Source organism: Lagopus muta, chromosome 5, assembly GCF_023343835.1.
Source record: "Lagopus muta isolate bLagMut1 chromosome 5, bLagMut1 primary, whole genome shotgun sequence".
Taxonomy (NCBI): Eukaryota; Metazoa; Chordata; class Aves; order Galliformes; family Phasianidae; genus Lagopus; species Lagopus muta.
In genome coordinates, this window is record NC_064437.1 from 49,244,477 (window position 1) to 49,263,883 (window position 19,407).

The 19,407-nt window shown below is 41.5% G+C and overlaps 1 long non-coding RNA gene across 1 annotated transcript; it reads right to left on the bottom strand.

Moving 5' to 3' along the window:
- Nucleotides 1–11,321: 11,321 nt before the first annotated feature.
- On the bottom strand, nt 11,322–18,799 carry LOC125693620 (uncharacterized). Its single transcript, XR_007377182.1, has 3 exons — nt 18,747–18,799; nt 14,827–14,961; nt 11,322–12,997 (listed from the first exon to the last, which is right to left on the bottom strand). It is a non-coding gene; the product is annotated as an uncharacterized LOC125693620 (long non-coding RNA).
- Between the last annotated feature and the right edge of the window lie 608 nt (nt 18,800–19,407).

The window sequence follows — 19,407 nt, forward strand, 5'->3', positions numbered from 1 at the left end:
TTTACAGCATTCAGGACAGGAAAGCAGTCTGAGTATCTTAACTCAGTGTCATTTGTGGATCAGTGCAGTGACAGGACAAAACACATCATAGCCTTGCAGGAAATGGCTGGGCCCCCACAAAACTTTGCTTGTTCACCAGATGTGCTGAACCTGAGAAGTTAAGAAAACAGAAGGTGGCACTGAAATTAATTAGCAACACAATTCCAGCTCTGAAATTTTAGAGAGATACAAGGAGACACGCTAAAAAAAAAACAAAAAAAAAAAACCAAAAAGCAGAGTTTCCATTCATTGATTTTATTTACTTGGTGTTTTTCAAGCATTCTTACATCATTAGGAATAATAAGTGCTGGAAATAAAGTTAATAGAATTATAGAATAATTTTAGTTGGAAGCAACCCTTAAAGGCTGTGTACTCCAGCTCCCCACCGCTGATTGGTGACACCTACAGCTCAATCATGTTGCTCAGAGCTCCATCTAGCCTGACCTTGTATGTCTCCAGGGATGGGGCATCTACCACCTCTCTGGGCAACCTGTGCTGGTGCCTCATCACCCTTAGTGTGAAATACTTCTTTCTTATATCCAATTTAAATCTCCTTTCTTTTAATTGGAAACCATTTCCCGTTGTCCTATCATAACAGGTTCTGCTAAAGAGTCTGCCCCCTTCCTTCTCACAGGTCCCCTTTAAATACTGAAAGGCCGTTCTCAGGTATCCCCAGAGGCATCTCTTCTGCAGGCTGAACAGCCCCAGCTTTTTCACCTGTCCTCATAAGAAAGGTGTTCCATCCCTTGCATCATTTTTGTGGCCCTCCTCTGGAAATGCTCCAGCAGATCCATATCTCTACTGTACAGAGGACTCCGTATCTGGACACAGTTCACTGGGTGATGTCTCACCAGCACAGAGTGGAGGCTCAGGATCATCTCCCTTGCCCTACTGACCACACTTCTTTAAATGCAGCCCAGGATATATTTGGCTTTCTGGGCACATAGCTGGCTCGTGTCCAACTTACCATCCACCAGTTCCTCCAGATCCTTTTCAGCAGGACTTGTACTGACAACAGGGGTTGCCACGATCTTGCACTTGGCTTTTCTGAACTTCACTAAGTTTTTCTAGGGCACTGCAATCTAAAATTCAGCCTACCACTTGCTGCATCCTTCAGACCTCCTGCCATCCCACTGTTTACACATTTCTTTAATCTTTGGAGGTTAGAATCTGATTCCTCCAACCTAAAAGTAGTGGTTGTCCTAGCACTTACTCAGCCAAGTCGGCTGTGGACCATCTTTCCAACTTATCCAGACCATTTCTGACCTTTGATCCTCTGACTGTGATTCTCCTGTAGACTCTCCAAATTTAATGGTAACTGCAGATTTCATCCTATACATCATTAGTGAAAAGAATGGAAACAGGCCCAGAAATGATCCCAGAGGAATTCTTCTTGAACAACTTCCTATTTGATAGGAACAATTGATAAGTGTGTTTTTGGAATGAAGTTTATCCAGTTGTAAACCCTTCCTGTTGTGACTGTGTTTCAGCCCATATCTAATGCAACCATGCCAAGGAACTAGGATAAATCACATCCACTTGCTCTTCTTTATTCATTAAGCGAGTCACCCTGTTAAAAAGGGAAATTAGGCTGGTTTGACATGATTTGTTCTACTTGACAAACTCAAGTAGACTGTTTTTTATCACCATACCATCTTCTAGGTATTTAAAAACTGATTGTTTAATAACTCATTCCAGATTTTTTGGAAATAAGAGTGAATGGTTTATAGCTTCCTGGGGTCTCATTACTGCTTTTTAAAGATCAGTACTATATTCACCCTTCCCCTGTTCTCTAGGGCTAATCCTGTTCTGTGTGGTTCCTTTACAATAACCGCTTTACAATAATCGTTAGCAATTCACAGATTACTTCATCTTATTCCTTGAATATATTCAGGTGAAATTTATGAGCCCCTGCTGACTTGTATGCAGTTGGTTCATCCAAGTATTCTTTAACTTGGTCTTTTCCTGTTTTGGCCCGCAGTCCTACCTTGTTTTAAAAATAATTCAAGTAATTAGTTGCTCACAAACCGTTTTGGTTTTTTTTTGTTGTTGTTGTTGTTTTCCTTTTTTTTTTTTTTAATAAGGACTGGATCAAAATATATACCAGGCATCTTTTTGGTTATTTGCTCTCTTTTCCTGTTTAGTAATGCATCAAGACTTTCCTTTTTCTTCCTCTAATTAAAGTGTATTTATAGATTTTTTTCCTTGTTCCCGTTTATGTCTTTTCCTAGTTGGAACGCTTTTTGTGCTGTAGTTGTTCTGATTCTATCTCCAATTGTTTGTCTTATTACCTTATCTTTAGGTATGTGTTTGTACTAATTCTCTTTGTAGTAACCATTTAATTAATGTCTCAGCTGTAATTGTATTCTTATGTGCCTCATCCCCTCTGCGTAAAGGTAACCTGCTCATATATATTTAACACAGCCATGTTTTAGGATCTGCTAACTCCTTTCTTCCTGCTGAAAACCTCGGTTATCTACCTGAGAGTCTGTGATCAGCAGGTCCCAGTGAATGTGGAACTCAACAGCCTTATCTGTAGGCTTTTACCTTACTAGAATAGTGGATAGTTGTGAACTTTGGCAATCTATGCGCACTGTTCTCCAAATTACTACATTGTTATCATCTCAACAAAAGATTTATTTTTTAAACCAAACTAAGTTGAGAACAGTTCATTTGCCACCACCTTCTGCTTTTCCAACAGAAAGTTAAGCCAATACACTTCAGGAGATCTCTGGAATGTGTCCTTCCCCACTGTTTTTCCTACCTTATTTTGACCAAGTAAGGCTGCTGCTTCTTCCTATTAGCAATTAGATGGCTAGTATCAGATCTCTGTCCTGAGCCTCCTCTAGATGAGTTGTGTCATGTCATATGCTGCTCCTCTGGCTCCCCATGTTTGTCTGCAGTGATCAGCATCTCACTCCTGAATTTACATTTCTGTCTACTTTATCAGAATACTACTGAATGAGAAGTTACAAATGCTTCTGATTCTCAGAATGCAGCTAAGGACAATAGAACTTTCAGTTAGGTAAAGGCTTCTGCAACCTGATCTCGCTGAGCCTACTTAGGATGTCATAGAATCACCAAAGTCAGAAAAGACCTAAAAGGTCATCCAATCCAACCATCTGTCAAGGCCAGATTATTTAATATTTTGGAATAACTCTACTTCAAATCTCACAAGCATTTCGCCATATCGGGGTAAGGCTATTCTGGAGCAATGTGAGGCCCTGAATTAACTGATTGCAATTTGGTTTAATGACTTCTTGAAACTCTAACAAGATACACACAAACAATTGGAGCAGGTTGCAAGATGACTGTTGGCAAAACTAAAGTGCAGCCCATCCCAACATGTAACAGATCTACCTAAAAAAAATGCTGTGGGGCCTCATGATGAAGAGTAGAGACCCCATAATTATATGCTGTGTCCTAATGCTCTTCTGGGAGATTAGTTCTTTTTGATTTCAGAGAAAACCATGACTCCCTCTACTCCCTCTGTTTTTATGGATGGCCACACCCAGGTCATAACCAAGCTCTCAGGGACACTGAATTCACCATGGGCAGGACTTCATCATGACTTCAGAGGTACATTTATTCTCCCCAGATTACAGACATGCCCATGCAAAATGGTTTTGCTATGAATGCTCCTAGGACTTGGTTTTGTTCTTACTGAATTTGGTAATATAATCAGCACAGGATCACCCCAGGGGTCATAGAGTTAAGCACAGGCAGAAGCCCTTGAAGTGCTGGAGTTGAGACTGTACTTCTTGTTTGGCCCAGCACGTCATTTGTGATCCATCCCATTGTTCTGAGTTTAATGCTTATTCATTTCCTCTTTGATTCTGTTTTCATACTTCATTATTTTTAATTGTGCTTTTTTATTTTTAAGAAACAATAAAAATAATCTCCCTTGGGCCAAAGAATGTGGATCAACACAATCAGGTCACTGGTCTCATTTTAATCTCAGCACTGACATAAACACATATTTCAAGGTGAGAAGTTTGCCTAGAAACTTTGCAATCAATAGCTGTAGTCTTGGTGTAACTTCTGGGGATGCAAATACTCAAAAATTCAGCAGAATTTCTTTTAGAAGAAAGAGGGATACTTGTGAGAGGAGGCTAAGATATTCAGGGGTCTTCCTCATTGGAAACTAAAATTTTATATCATAAAATACCTATAAACAATTCCTTTTACCTTACACTATGAAAGCACATTGAATCACTCAACAATTGAAACTTGGAAGTAAACTGGGACTCTTCTGTATTATTCTATGCCATATCTACATATTGGAGGGAATTTTTACGCGGGGAAAGAGCTGGAAGTGGTGGAGGAAGAAGGGAAAACTTACTTTCATGATTAAAAGCGAAGCACAGTGACAAAGAATTTCCTCAAACTCCTCTTTCCCTCTGAAAGAGGGCAGCGAAGTGTTATAATGGAACAGGGAAGGTGGCTCTGCCAACTGAAGTTGTGGTATAGGTATGTGTCTTTCTTCCTCAAGTCGAAATGCATGTCCTTGTAAAGCAGCTGCTGTTACTTAAGAGTTACTTAAGGCTGAAAATTAGCAGAATTAATAGGTATTTAAACAAAGGCAGGGTACTTTGGTTAAACATGAAAGACTGGAAAGGCCATACAAATTATACTTCAGTTATTGCAATTCCACTGAGAGTGTAAAACAATGTGATGTGATCTCCTGCTGGGTAAAGGCAAAACATATTTGAAGCTGCTGTTTTAAATTATGATGGCACGTTTATGGAAAACAGACAACGCTGATACCACAAAAATGTGATGGGTACCATTAGCAGTGAGCATCATATGGTAAACCATAAACTCTTAGTGCCTTCAAAATGTTTTAAAAAGAAATCAAGTCAGTTGATTTCACACTTTCACAAGAAGAGATAGAAAAAGCTGTCTCAGTTTACCTTCAAGGGGAGATTATTAAGAGGGGACATAATGAATGTATGAAGAGAGTGGGTGGGATAGATAAGGGAGAGGAGAATTAATATTCACATTGTCTTTAAAAGAAGGGCATGAAGAGATTGGGTGAAGTTCAGCAGCTGCAAACGTAATGGTGATAAGGGGAAGCACTTTTTCTCACAGCATAGCAGCTAGACAAGGGAGCCCCTAGTTACAGGATGTTTTTGAGGTTAGGAGTTTATCGGGATTTATGAAGAGAGCTTGAACAAGCCAAGTTATCATTATGAATACTAAAGAGAGACAGGAACCAGAGCAGCTTCCCATGGTGGATCAAGAGCACTGTGTCTCCCAGAGGTGGTCCATCGTCCACTTCCCACCAACAGCTGCAGAACCCCTGTCCAGAGACCCCATAGTGGGACAGGCTTTGGCAGCTCCTCCATCCCACTTGCCAAGTCCAGTTGGGTCAGTCTGGGTCAGTCTGAGCCTTTCAGAGCTCCCACTGTGAAATCAATACTGGAGTGAGACCCCGGCAGGGTCCAAGGTTGTTTTTGGCCATGGGGAGTGTGATCTCTTCAGCCTGAGAGACACCCTCCTTCCAAAAGCTGGGGAAAATTAATAAATAAATAAAAATCTCATCTTCCTCGCAGAGGACTTGAAGACTTTTTTTTTTCTCCTGCAATCAGAAGAAAAATGGAGCTCCACTCCTTTCCAAAAAGTCACTGCTGCAGGTGCTGTTGCAGAATTCTCCAGGCTTGACTGTCCACACTGATCACAGCCATAGAAGTGGAGCCACCTGGGAGCCAGAGGAGAGCTGTGTGGAACAGGATAGACTCTTGTTCCAGGGAAGACCCACATGAATCTTACATTCCAGCAATCTGTGACCCATTTCCATGACACTGCCCTGAAGTTTGCTGTTGGGAAGCAATCCTTCATTCTGAAATCCCTTATCTTGAGAGAGAATGTAGTATTTATGATTTTTTTCCCTGTTTACTGGACATGCTGATAAGCAGCTCTGGGACCGAGGATCTGTGAGAGTCTCTCCTTTTTTCTTCCTAAGGGCTAACTAATTAAAAAATTAATATATCTTTAGTTGAACTTTCAGTAACTGTTTTAAAAAATTCATGCAGTTGGAAAGGTCAATGTCCAAAGAAGTTCAGGATTCAGATCCCAGCAGGTCTGTTGGCTGTCCTGTTTCCCCCCAGGGAAAAGCTAAGTGGGACACCTGAGGGGAGCAGATACTGGCCTTAATCCAGGAGACAGCAGCTGGCCAAGCCTGGTGATATTTGATGGAAACAAAACACATGGCAAAGTGTGCAGTTCCTTAAAAGCTACCTTTTCTGCCTGGTTTGCCAGTCTGAAGAACTGCTTGCTTGTGCGCAGGAAGTTTTAAAAGTAAAATGGATGCTAAGGTCAAGGAACGGGTTGATGCTTTAGCCATCCAGCTGTGAGATCTAAGGAGGCCTCACAGGAATTAGCGAGACAGGAGGATTTTGATGGATTTCATGTGAAACTGATGAAAAATAATTGTGTTTGGAGAAAGGTCACATGAAAAGACAAAATAGGTAATCATTAATGATGCATCTTTTCCATGTAGAAACATGTGTGGGGAAGCAAAGTGCTCTGATTTTGGATAATAATCATTCAGAAGGACTTCACAATGGGCACTGTACTCCTGAACCTAGCACAACTGCTATAGATAAACATTTTCTTTGCTTTGATGAAAGCAATGTTGTCACAATATAAATTGTGAGCCTCATCCTCCTCTTCCGATTCTCCATTTGTTTAAATTGTTCCTCTTTGTATGGAAAAAAAAACCACAAGCTAAGCACATTAGAAGAAGAAAAATGCATCTCATTGTGATTAGATTACTATGTACCAATAAAAGAAGGATTGAAAACTGTAAAGATATTGTGATTATTTTTACTAAGCATCTGCCTTAATGTAGCTCATCGGTTTCCCAGCATTACAATGAAGTTAGAGGAATTCAACAGCCATAGTTTGACAGAATTTTGGCTGTAACAGCAGTCTCTGGACATGCTCTCTACCCACAATGAATGGAGGATAATTTGAGTTAGCTTAGTTGTCTGCCTTTGGGGCAAGACTTGTTTCAGTTGCCTTGTATTTGCTGTGAGGTTTGAGGTCTGTGGTGACACTGCACATCTGTACAGAAGAAAAACTGTCTCTACCAGTCCTGGGAGACATCCTGCAGTTCAGTCATTCAGCACAACCTATCTTCTCTGCAGTGAATTAGCAGGCACATAGTAAAAAATTTATTTCCTGAACATACAGACTGATGCAGACTATCATTGTATGGGATTTCTGTATTTCAGCCACATAATGACAGCCACTGTAATATTTTCCCATTAGCTCATGTTTCCATATTGTGGAGCAAGGGAAGGTGATAGCAATGCCTTCTACCAGGATAGAAGCACTATGGAGAAACAGAAGGTGACAAAGAAGAGAAAAAGCAACTTACCCTTTCAGATGACCAGTAACAACTCAAGAACAGTGCAGCGCATATCCAGAAATGCTGCTCCCTTGACTGCTAACCCTTAATAAGGGTGAGAAGGGGTAACCCAGGGGCTTCATACTTTCTGGTTACTCTAGTGCATTGCTTGCACCTGAACTCCTTGGATTAGTCACATCTTCACAGCTGGTGCTCAATGGGTTCAGAACCAATGGGTTCAGGCTGTAACCTAGCAATTGCCAGGTTGCCTGAAATGCCTCAGACCCTTCCCTCTTCTCTCACAGTTTGGGAACTGCTGGGGAGTCAAAAGCAATATGTGCCACGGTCCATTTTGGGCTATGTGGTACTGACCTGCTCTGTGGTAGATGCCTGCTGCTTGGCCAGCTGGCCCATCAGACAGGACAGATAATTACTAGTCTTGCTGTACAGCCCTTCCCTCACTCAGGACAATAACTGGTATCTCCTACCTCTAGCCAGGCCCTGATTTTCACTACTTTATAGGGATGCCATATTTTTGATATCTCTCATATTTTGTGAAGTGTGACTGGAAGTGACCAGTGCAATCAGAAACTGTAGGGGAGAAACTGCAGAAAGAATAGCATATGTAATGTGACAACCATGTACCACAACTTGCTGCAAAAATGCATGCCTTCAGGAATCCACTACCCAAACACATCGGCTTTGTGCGCACAATTTACCCCAGGAAGAGGATATGAGGGAAGGAACCTTGTATGGGGTAGAAGAGCACCTTGGATTCAGGGGCAAATGGAAGACATTCAGGTTCCCTCGTGATAAATGCACAGTATTTGTGCTGAACTTTTGGCTTGTCAATATTATACTTGTCATCAGCCCTAAATTAACTTGAATGCAAACATATGCATTCAAGAAATTAACAAGATATAACCGTTGCATGTGACATGTAAATGAAATACTTTGTTTCCTTTCAGAGCTGTTTATGGGCAGAACTTAGACCTAAAATACTGTTAATTAATGATTGGCAGATACAAAAGGGCAAATGAATGCTTTTATCATCTGTAAGGTAACAAAAGCAGGGATAGATAAGGCTTGGATACTGATAAAATGTGTCAGAAAAGTCCTAAAACTCTACAGGAGAACTACAATTAAAGAAGGGGGGAAAAATTCTTACTACCTGCTCTCTTGCTCCTGATTCCTGCTGACTGAGAGCTACTGGCCATCTGTTGCTCAGCTTTGAGGTTCTGTATGCAGGTGATGAGGCATGGTTCAGATACCATAATGTTTCTTTGTGCTCATGTACAATTGACGGAGTAACAGGAGCTTCATAAACTCTAAAAGCAAGAAAAAAAGTGCTTATCCCAAGGATGCTGGAAGAGAAACACTATTTCTGCATAATAAGATCCTGTAGTATTCAAAGCATGTGCCCAAGAGCATAATCCAAGTTCCTGGAGGACACAATACTGCCTGTATTCTTCTGGTAAAAGAACTACTATTTTCTCTTTATGTATTTTTGTTCAGCACATCCTTTCACAAATAGGCTTACATGGCTGACTCTTGAAATAATTAGTATTAATAAATGATAGCATTGCTATTTTTATTGCCACTGCTTCTAGAAGCCAGATTCATACCAAAGCCCATTGTGGCTATCTCTTTCATCAGTCATGCAGAACATGGCTGAGTTCTGCTTTCAGTTAGAGCCACATAAATCTGAAGTACCTACATATTCCCTGCCAGTAACACTTGTGGTGTATGCTGGAGTGACCACTCAGTAGTATTTATTTCTCAGGAACAGAAAGGTGATAATTCTTCTGTGTGACTAGAGAGGGCAGGTTCCAAATATGTTGCAAGCACAGTTAAAAAGGGAAAATGAAATGAGTAGGAAAATGTTGCACTCACAAAAAAATAATTTATAAGATTTCCAGGCTTGAAAGTATATTTCATGTACACATACTGAGAAGATCTGTTTGCAATCAGCTCCTGTGTCATTTACTGCATGAGTACTTGATCCAGAGTCTGCTGCATATCATTGAGATGATATGGGGATAGCAATGTAGGATGAGGAAGTGGGTCTAAAAAGATTTAAAACCTTGGAGCCTTCAGGAGCATCTTGTCAGACAGCTGCTTGGCTTTGATAGGGGACGCCAGAGCAGCACTGAGAGATGAGGGACATGGCTCGAGACATGGCTAACTTCTCACCTGTTGAGGTGTTAGGTAGCATCCCAGGGCAGGCAAGGGTTTTCTCTCTTTGGAGGTGGGCACACCTTGATAATATAAATGGGATGTAATGGTGGCTTGGAAGCTGGCCAGAAATGGGCCAGTGCCTGTGAGGCATGAGGATGCACCTCATGCAGTACTGACACATCTGTGAGACAGGGGATCGAAAGCCAGCACTGGCTTCCTGCTAAGCCATCACTGCTGGTGTGTTGGTGCATGGTCCCAAGGTCCCTTTTTGACACAGTGCAGGTGCCATGACGCTGTCCAGGAGCCTGTCCAGGTGCTGCGTGACATGGAAGAAATCCCTCCAGCCTGCAGAGAAGTCTGCAGCCTTGGCTGAGCCAGGAGGACACACAACAATTTGGTGTTTAATACATACAAATATAGATGCAATCTGTGTTTATATTAATTACAAATATTACAGGGCTGGAAATATGTGGCTTGATATCAAAATGGAGTGTAGCTAAAGCAGCAGCATTGGAACTATTGCACATGGAAGTGTACACCAGCCAGCAAGTAATAGTATAGCAAATGAACAAAGATGTTTGAGGGGAAAAGTTTCCCATGGATTTGCAGGAGTTACAGCTGGAAAAGACATGATGTTCCCTCTCTTTGCCAATACTTAACAGCTCTGCAGAGTGTTACACACCCACAGCACGTGCACTGTGCTGCAGAGAGCTGGTCAGTAGGAGCATAGGCCAGAACATCCTCTTTTTGGTAGTATCAGGTGCATTATCGCCATGCATGGAAGGAGGCAAGTGACAGCACAGAGTCTGAGGCTTGATATAGACTATAGATGTTATCATTTTCTTCTTTGTTCCTTTTCTTGCTGTTTGTGAGCATTCTGCTGACATGCTACTCATTCCTCATGAGGAACGAGTTAGCCGCAGTAATTTATAAAGCTTCTTGACTGCTCAGAATGGTGGTGTCTGAGTCACAGGTTGCTGTTTCCATCTTGATCAGAGGCATGAAATGTTTACAAGTGAGGTATACCAGCCTTCCTGAGGACTACTGATTCCTTTATGAAAGTCTAATGATGCCTTTTCCCCCATCTACCAGCCTATTTCAGTCAGTCAACATGTTTGAGAAGGCCACCTGCAACATCTCCCTCCAAAAAATATCTACAAGAAAACAACAGTGAAATAACGCAGTGCTTTAGGTTATATTCTAATGCTCTCTCTCCCCTGGCTCAGACCAGGAATGCATGGGAGCAGGAAGGGGGGTGAAGTGATATGTTTTGAGCTCATTTTTCCCGTCTACTGCTGAAAACAATAATCCAAGAGAGAGCCCTCACTGCTGTTGTTCCCAGCAGGCTGAATGGGACCAGCTCTGTCTTAAACTCAGGCCATGGCTTCTGATAGAGGGAGGCAGCTTGCAAACATGAAGCCAGAACAGGACTTCAGTCTCTCAATTGCGCTGGTGGGAAACTAGGTGGAGAAGACAGCATTTTCTTCTGGAAATAGGATTTTAGGGAAGATCAACTGGGTGGAGAAGTGTATTAGTGCAGCTTAGTGCTCGCAATGCTGTGGTGCCTGGGGCTGCTGAACAGCAGACAACAAAAGTGTGATTTCTGCTGCAGAGACATTGGCATTAAAGCTGCCAGTGGTATGTAAGGGCAAGGATGAGGAAGGTCATGCATTTTTACCATGCAGAGGTCACTGGGAGACTACAAAATTTTCCTGTTTTTTTTCAAGTCCTCCAGTGGCGTTGATTATGAAGACCTCCCAAAAAGAAACAGCTCAGTCCAATCCACCAGAGAGACTCCTTGGGAAAGAGACCAGAAGGCCTGCGTAGTTGTCCCTACATGAGCCAGAGCAAAGCAAGGGAGCAGGGAGCTGACATAGAAGAAATCTGGCTCCCCTCCTCTCACCCAGGGTGGCATCCACAGGTGCTCAGAGTAAGCAAACTCTTTTGGACAAAAAAGTGTTGTTGGGAGAGTCCCTGCTCAGTATAAGGGAACCAAAGTGTTTTAGCAAGCCTTGGCTTGCTAAACATAGGCAGATTTCCTGAGAACGAGAAAAGCTACTTGCCTGAGTTAAACAGGTAGCACTGTTTCAAGACCTTGCCTCCAAGCAGAGAGATGATAGATGATGAAGTGGGCTTCTGCTAAGAGTTTCTAAGTCATCCATTTCTTCTCCTTTCCTCATATTTTGTGAAATGGATGAATATTTTCAGATTGAAGTCCCTCCTATTTATTTTCAAACTAGACGTACCATCTAGAATTAAAATTTATCCTGCCAGCATGGTGGGTTCAAGACAAATAGAATAATTTCAGTTGTATCAAGGTCACATCAAAGAATACCTCAGGCTCCCCTAACTAGAGAGCACTGCTTGCATAGTGTACGCTATAGGAACTCAAATGGTGATGAAGGCTCAACATAGAGTAGACTGAGTAGACCTCCAGCATCTTTGGGTGGTGGGCTGTGATCTGTGGCCAAGTCTTGTATAACAAAGCTCTGGAGCTGAGGTGTTAGGAAATATATACTTAGAAATATATTTTGAAGACTCCCTTGACTATAGCAAAATCAACAGTGGCAAGGACTACATGTTGGTTTATTTTATTCCAAAGTTTGTCATTTGCACAGCTTGACTGGGGATGGCTATATTTCTCGTACAGTCAAACACTCATTTGTCATATATGTTTATAACAAGCGACACAGCAAGGCTGGAGACAAGGAGCAGCTTTTTTGTGACTGGAGTACTGCAGTTCCATTCAGAAAGAACTCAGGGAAATTTCTCACTAGATATTTGTGAATTGGGGTGAAATGCTGCAAAATACTGAAGATCCTTTGCCCCAGAAATAATGACAAGGTGCTGAGATAATCAGTCTCTTAAGGCTTAGCCTGGAAGCATTTCTAGCTTTCCTACTTTATTATGGGAAACATTAGTAATTCCAGAATCAGGCTTTGAAACAGCTTGTTTCTGCATTATAGGCTTCCTTATTTTATCTCATCTTGTATCCTTCCTTTATCAGTTATATTCTCCTCACAACAGAGTATGCATTTTATTTTGAAGCTTTGTAAAGTGCTCCACTCCAGTAAACACGATCAGTAAACAAACATTCAGCACAGAAAGATTTTTATTCCTATCAATTCTGTTACCTATCAATTCTTATGCTGGATTTGGTTTTTTAGTATTTGAATTTGTAAGTTTTTAGTATTACTTCTTCTTACATTGTTGTTTAAAAAAAAGGGGGGGCAAGGGGTGGGAGGGAAGTAAACATGAGGAGATAAAAGGAAGCAACCTTTGCTCCTTACTCATTTCACACATTCCCTACCCTTCTTCTCCTAACCCCAGCAATTCCAGCTCAGAAAAGGAGGAGACAAAAATAGTTAAAAGGATATGGAGGGAGGCCTGAATACTGGTAATTTCTCTCTTCTCCATTTCCTTTACCTATGGGGGAAAAAAAAAAAAAAAAAAAAAAGGAGAGGAATATGAGATTTTGTCCCTTTCCTCCACTCCCCAGCCCCCAAAGACCACAGAAGTTTAAAAACAAAGTGAAAATCAAAACCTGGGACTGAGAATCAATAGAATTATTTGAATTATTTTCCTTCACATATTTTTTGGCAGAAAAATGTATGACTTGGCAGGAAAAAAACTCTGCCTTGTTTCATTTATTGGTCAGGTCTATTCATTAGCAACATGTTACGAGTTAGGCACTGCTTGTGTAGACCAGATTATGTCCATGCTGGTAAACTAGACCCCTTCCAACTAAATCTCTCAGGAATGTCCAGATTTTAACCTAAAACAACAGGACTTTCTACTCAAAGAAAGGGCTCCTGGGTGAGGCAGATGTCAGTGTGAAGGCAAATGTGTTCAGAGAAGGAGAGATCATAAGTCCCCTCTCTGCTGCAGATTTCCCTGACTCTCAGAGTGTCTTAAAAGTGGGACCACACTACTTCTGGTTCCCAACATTAACTGTAGCATTGCTCTCTCTATGCCACTGAGCAGCCCTTTAAGCCTTTCTTTTCCAATTCCATCCACTGTAAAAGGGTGACAGAGAGGACTGCTAGCCCTGCTGGCACAAGTCTAAATGTGTGCACAGTTTGACGAAAAAACAAGGTATGAATGCTGACTGATGTCAGAGAAGGAAATGGTGCAGGTTAGGACACCATCTACAGCTGCTGTATTTACTGCTATAGGGGACAGGGAGCTGGGCTGTTGATTTTTTTTCTGCTCACTGGCATGCCATAAAGAATGAAAGTAATTTTGAAATACATCAGAGATACGCTGGCATCAGTAGATGCAACACATATCAAAGCCAGTATCTCACTGTTTAGCTAGTTACATCACATTCCACTCTGTTTCAGCTAGCTTTCCAGGAAAATTGGTTTCTGGTTTTAAGGATGAGGATTAGCAGCAGAAGATTTAAGGCTTAAAATAGAGTATGTATTTTAGATTTATTTAAGGGCCTTTGACTTCTAAACACTTTGCTTTAATATATCTCTTTCTAGGCTGACATGGCTTTCATTTTTCATCACTGCTTTACATTCCAGTGTTCAAATGGTTTATGCAGGGGAAACCTGAGGTTTTAAAAATCTGAAATTCTTTGCTGCTGTTCAAGCAGTGCTTTCTCTTATTCTCTGCCTGTAGCATGTTCTCAGCAGAGAGAAAAGTAATTCGGAACAATTCAGTACCCAAACTACCCAGTAATGGCTTAATCCTGATTATGCACAGCCATTTGTGAGGACTGACTTCCAGATGTTTGTGTACTTTTCTTTTTTTCTTTTCCTTTTTAAATGTGAATGTTACTCACTTCTTTGGACTTGGTGCTAAGAAAGAAAGAAATCTCTGAAATTCCCTGGGTAGCAGCACTGATGAAACTTCAGTTTAGCTAAGTCAAAAAGCCTCTCTGAAGTTTTTAATATTTGCTGCATACATCCAATTCAAACTGCAGCAATGGAAAATTTTCTGTCCTAAATCCTGCCCTGGGGGGAATTTGTATTTGAAGAGAAGCATGTTCAGCCTTCTCTTCTCCTTGGACTCTCTCTAGAGGTTGCTAGGTATAGCAAGGTCAGAGCTCTAGGATCTGGTTTGGATCCAGCCAACTTTGACCTTCTGAAGGCAGTGGCTATATCACCAGCCAAGGTTTTGTGGTTAAAGGTCAGTTCAGATTATTTCTTAAGTTCCAAAGAATTTGAGGGGGGAAAAATAATGGGGAGGAAGCAAAGACTGTGTTTCAAAGCCAAAAATGGATTTGGTAGAAAATGTTTTGTGTATACCAGATTTTAGATTCCACATCTTCTAGTCAACTGTCCAAGTCACGCAGTCCTCGTAACAGGCCTTCCCTGTAAAACAGCTCTTTCTGGCCCAGTTGATGGAGGCTGGCTTTTGAGATGCGAGCTGCTCTCCTGAGTCTGTTTCCAACAAAAAGAGTCAGTTTTAATTGAATTTTGGTGCTATCTTTGCACATATTATTCTAATCAGCCTGCTGGGAGGGTTCTGTATGTGGAGCAACCAAGAGGTTCCCACTGAGGCTCTGCAGTGTGGATCCAAGGGATAAACTGGAGTTCATGTAGCTGACTTGCAAGTAAGCTCACTAATAAAATTTAACTCTTAAAGAAGATGACTTGGTCCTGACAACCCTGATTGCCTTGGCACAACATTGTGGAAATACAATTATAGAATTGGACTGCTTTCAATTTATTCCAGATAGAGAGAGAAAAAGTGTTTTTTTAATTAAAAATAAATAAGTAAAGCCAACTTTGAGAGCTTCTTGCCAGATTATTGTTTAGTTCAGTGTTATATTTTCATCTGCATCACGTTGAACCCAAATACATAGATCAGCAGATTCCATCCCCTCCAGCAGGTAAAGATGGATGAACTCATGAGCAGGCCTGATGGGTTCCAGTGCATGCAGCCTGTAAGGATTGTCCCATGGACTGCCCAAGCTTTCCAAAAGATGCTTGCAGAGGCGGTTTTCAGCACAGTAGCTCACGAAAGCTTCATAAGAACTTTCTTTTGATTATAAGACAGTTATACAGTGAAAAAAAAATAAGGGACCTTTGATTGTGCCATACAAGAAGGCCTCTACCTGTCCCTTTGCACCTGCTAGGCAGCAGTACTGGGCAGCTTGGATGGCAGGGCTGGTCAGTGCACCATTGGAACACCAACGGTGATGTTGTTTGTACAAGGCCCATCTCTGCTCTGAAGGGCTATGTAATAATAACACCTTGCCTCAGCTCCTGCCAGCAATGCTCTCCCTCACAGCGTGTATCAGGTGTTAATTACTGCTCTTGCACTGCTTGTGAAGATCATTGACCACACTGGGGAAAAAATGCCAAATATTATTCCAGCCTCAGTGCGGGTGGCTGGGCCGAGTTTCCCAGCAGAGCCACGACTGTAGGCAGAAGGTGGGTTTGGGGGGGAGCAAAGCAAATCAAGGAAAACAAAACTGGAGGCGCTTTCAAGCAGCTGAATAAAGACACACAACAGCACAGAAATACCACTGAATTAATGCAACCTGAGCCCAGAGCTAACTACAACGATGCATCATATTCATCACCCAGGAGAAAGAGCTCAGCAGAGAGCCCAGGGGACAGCATGGGCAGTGTGGATAATTGTTGAAGCCTGCTGGCAGATGGAAAACATCTGTTTTATATTTGAGTTAAGAAGATATATTTAACTCCATTACCCAGATTTGTACCTATCATTTACTTATTCAGATTTATTAGCATAGGCTCGTGACAATGAGGTTATATAAAGCTGAGACATCTTTGTGTGCTGGGAGTTACGAAAATTTGCTTTTAAAGGCAGCAAAATTACAACAAGCACCTGCAGATTTCAGGGCTGTGAACATTATGTATGCACTTGTGAGTCTGAATGCCATCACACGCTGCTGTAAGCAGGGTACGTGTGCCTCTGCAGGGCGTCCTGACAGGGAGGTGTGCGTGTGTGCTCAGCAGTAGATGTGGATGTGTTAAGGTAGCTCTACATGCCTGCCTGTGATGATATGCTTCCCAGGGTTTCCCAAGCTGGCTGCACAGCCTTAGTCAATGAAAAATTCAGCAGCTGCTGATCTAGTGCAGGCGCATGGGCGCATAAGGCTCAAGCCCTCCAAAGCACTGAGCTTGCTCACCATGGGATGGGTAGGCAAAAGAAAATCTCCCCAGTTTCACTCAGCAGGCTTCAATTATCCTGACAAGTTGATCACATGAAAAACTTCATAGTGGGTAATGTAGCTTCAGTGTACTAATACACTCCAGAAGAACTACAAGAACAACACCTCATGAGTCCAGTGAGTAGAGGGGGCTTTTTTTTTTTTTTTTTCCTCCAACACAGTGCATGTCTCTATCTACCTTTCTGCTCCTCTTTACAGCCTTGTGTCCCTTACAGAATCAATCTTCATCAATATAGAATCATAGAAATATTAAGACTAGAAAAAAAAAACAGGACATCTAGTCCAATTATCAACCCATCACTACCATGCTCACTAAACTATGTCCCTCAGTGCCACATTTAACTATTAATGGCGATATCTCCATGTCCTTTGCTTCGTCCACCCCTATAGCCTATCTTTGCCCCGCTTCGCTCTTTCAGCCTTCCTACTTTTTAGTCTCATCTCTATTTTCTGCCCCTATTCCTACTGCAGCATCTTTACATCCATCTCCAGATACTCGCCATTCACACTGGAGACTTGAGATGTATGTTGGCACTTGCAAGCACACAATGCCCTTGAAAAGCAGAACCAACCCTTCTCAAACCTGATGTCCAAGCCAAGGAGAAACTTCATAAATGGGACTGAAGGTCATTTGCTGAAGTTGACCTGACTTGACAACACTGGGACTTTTATTCACAAATTCAGGACACCAAACTGCACAGCCTGACCTGTGAGGCTATTCTTCCCTGATCTGCCTTCAGCCTCTTGCTTGAAAGCATTCAGTATAGGAGCAAGGGCACTGCCAGGTTTCTTAGGTGATAACCCGTGCTGTTGCAATGAAAACAAATAGGCCATAAACTGCTTCTAGGCTGAAATTATTATTTAACATGGTACCGAGAATTCCCATGAAGAGTGAAGACATAAAACACTGGTGCAACTGATTTGTGAGAAGCTGCCCACTCTAGTTAATCCATGAGAATCTGCCAGCTCCTGGCAGGTGTAAGCCTTTATTTAGCATCACTCAACCTTAATTGTTTAATTTAAATGAAAATGGGGACTTTTTTCTTTTCAATTGCATTTAATTCCTCCAAGATATTAGCTATAATTCATCATATTTATGACTTCTGAAATTAACTTCCCTCCCATAGAGTTCAATAAATAACTTCTTGGATACCTCATTCACAGCGTTAACAACACCTTCTTCCCTGTATTTGTCACTCCATAGAATGAAACCATATGAGGTGGTTAGGACTTACATGGTCACCTCTGGCAGGCTTTTTATATTTACTTGGTTTGCATGATATAAATCAGAGCTGGGACGTTCTCCAAGAACAAGCTATTTGTTATCTTGCTACATGTGTAGTTCTGGGTCAAAATTTGATAAGGTGTTTTTAGCATTATTGCAAGGCGCAGGTAAGGTTTACATTTACCCTGTGCCAGCCCTCACGTTTTAACTGCAGAATACTTGTATACCTTATAGTTCATTTTATTATAACTGTTCATTGGAAATTTGATAATTCTCCCAGCTCAGAAGTACCGTAAGTAATTGCAAATCACATAGCTTTCTTCCAGGACAATTCCACTTAACTAAATATTCCAGAAACATCTGTGGGACCAATATATGTGAGACTGTGCTTTAGTGCCATGATCTGAAGTCACACTAATAATATAGCTTCTTTAGAAAAAAAAAATGACACTCTTAAAGTCTGTAGGAAATCTAATTGCTTGCACAGGGAGGCTTCTATAGGATCAGACTTTAACTTCGCATAAGCCTTTCAGGCATGAGGGGACACAAGTGCATGTGGATATTTCAAAATATCATACTAGATTGCTCTAGCTTAATTTCTAGCTGAGAACACTGGCTTCCATGAGAAGAATATTTATGGTGGATAAATTATACTACTTCTAAAAGTATCAATATGTGCTTAACCTATGTAAGTACCTTTATAATCAATGAACATACAGATGTTATAATTATGAAATATACCAGAGAGTTTGGCTAAGCAGCTTTTTATACCAAAAGAGAATAGATAGGATGCTTACCTGTGTCCTGGACTCACTGCAAAATTCCAAAGGAGGGATCTCCAGAAAGAGATCCTTCCCCCCTGGTAGTCAGCTCTTAAATGGGTCTAATAGAGGTGGATCCAGGCTCCACCCCTTCTCACAGGTGAATTGCCTTCACCTCAGGTGATCAATCAGAGGTTCAGGCCATGATTCAGCAGTTCCCATACAGTACCATATCTGGGCCATGCTTTGGTCAGTGTAAAACTGCATTAGACGTAGCCCTGAAACAGGTTTTTTGTGACTTTATAAATTCAAGCCAATAGAAATGTAGTGACTGTATGATTTAGGAACTTGACATTGTGAGTGGCAGCTGTGCACTGAATTATGGTGGATAGATGTCCTAGTAACTGTAAGCACCTAACCAAGAGTACTCAAGATCCAAGACCTGATCACACAACGTACACACGTGCAAACACGAAAAACGGCGTGGAGTTTATTGAAATGACTCCTGACTCACACCTGCATGATAGTTTGTTGATTTTGTCCCTGGAAATAAATACTTGCTGAAAGTTTAAAAAGCCAAACACATTAAAATCATTCTATGCATAACATCAGCGCTCAGAGATCAGCATCCCAAAGGAGAATAGTGCCTTCTCAGAAAAGGAAGCACACATGAACATAAGGCCATGTGAGAACGCAT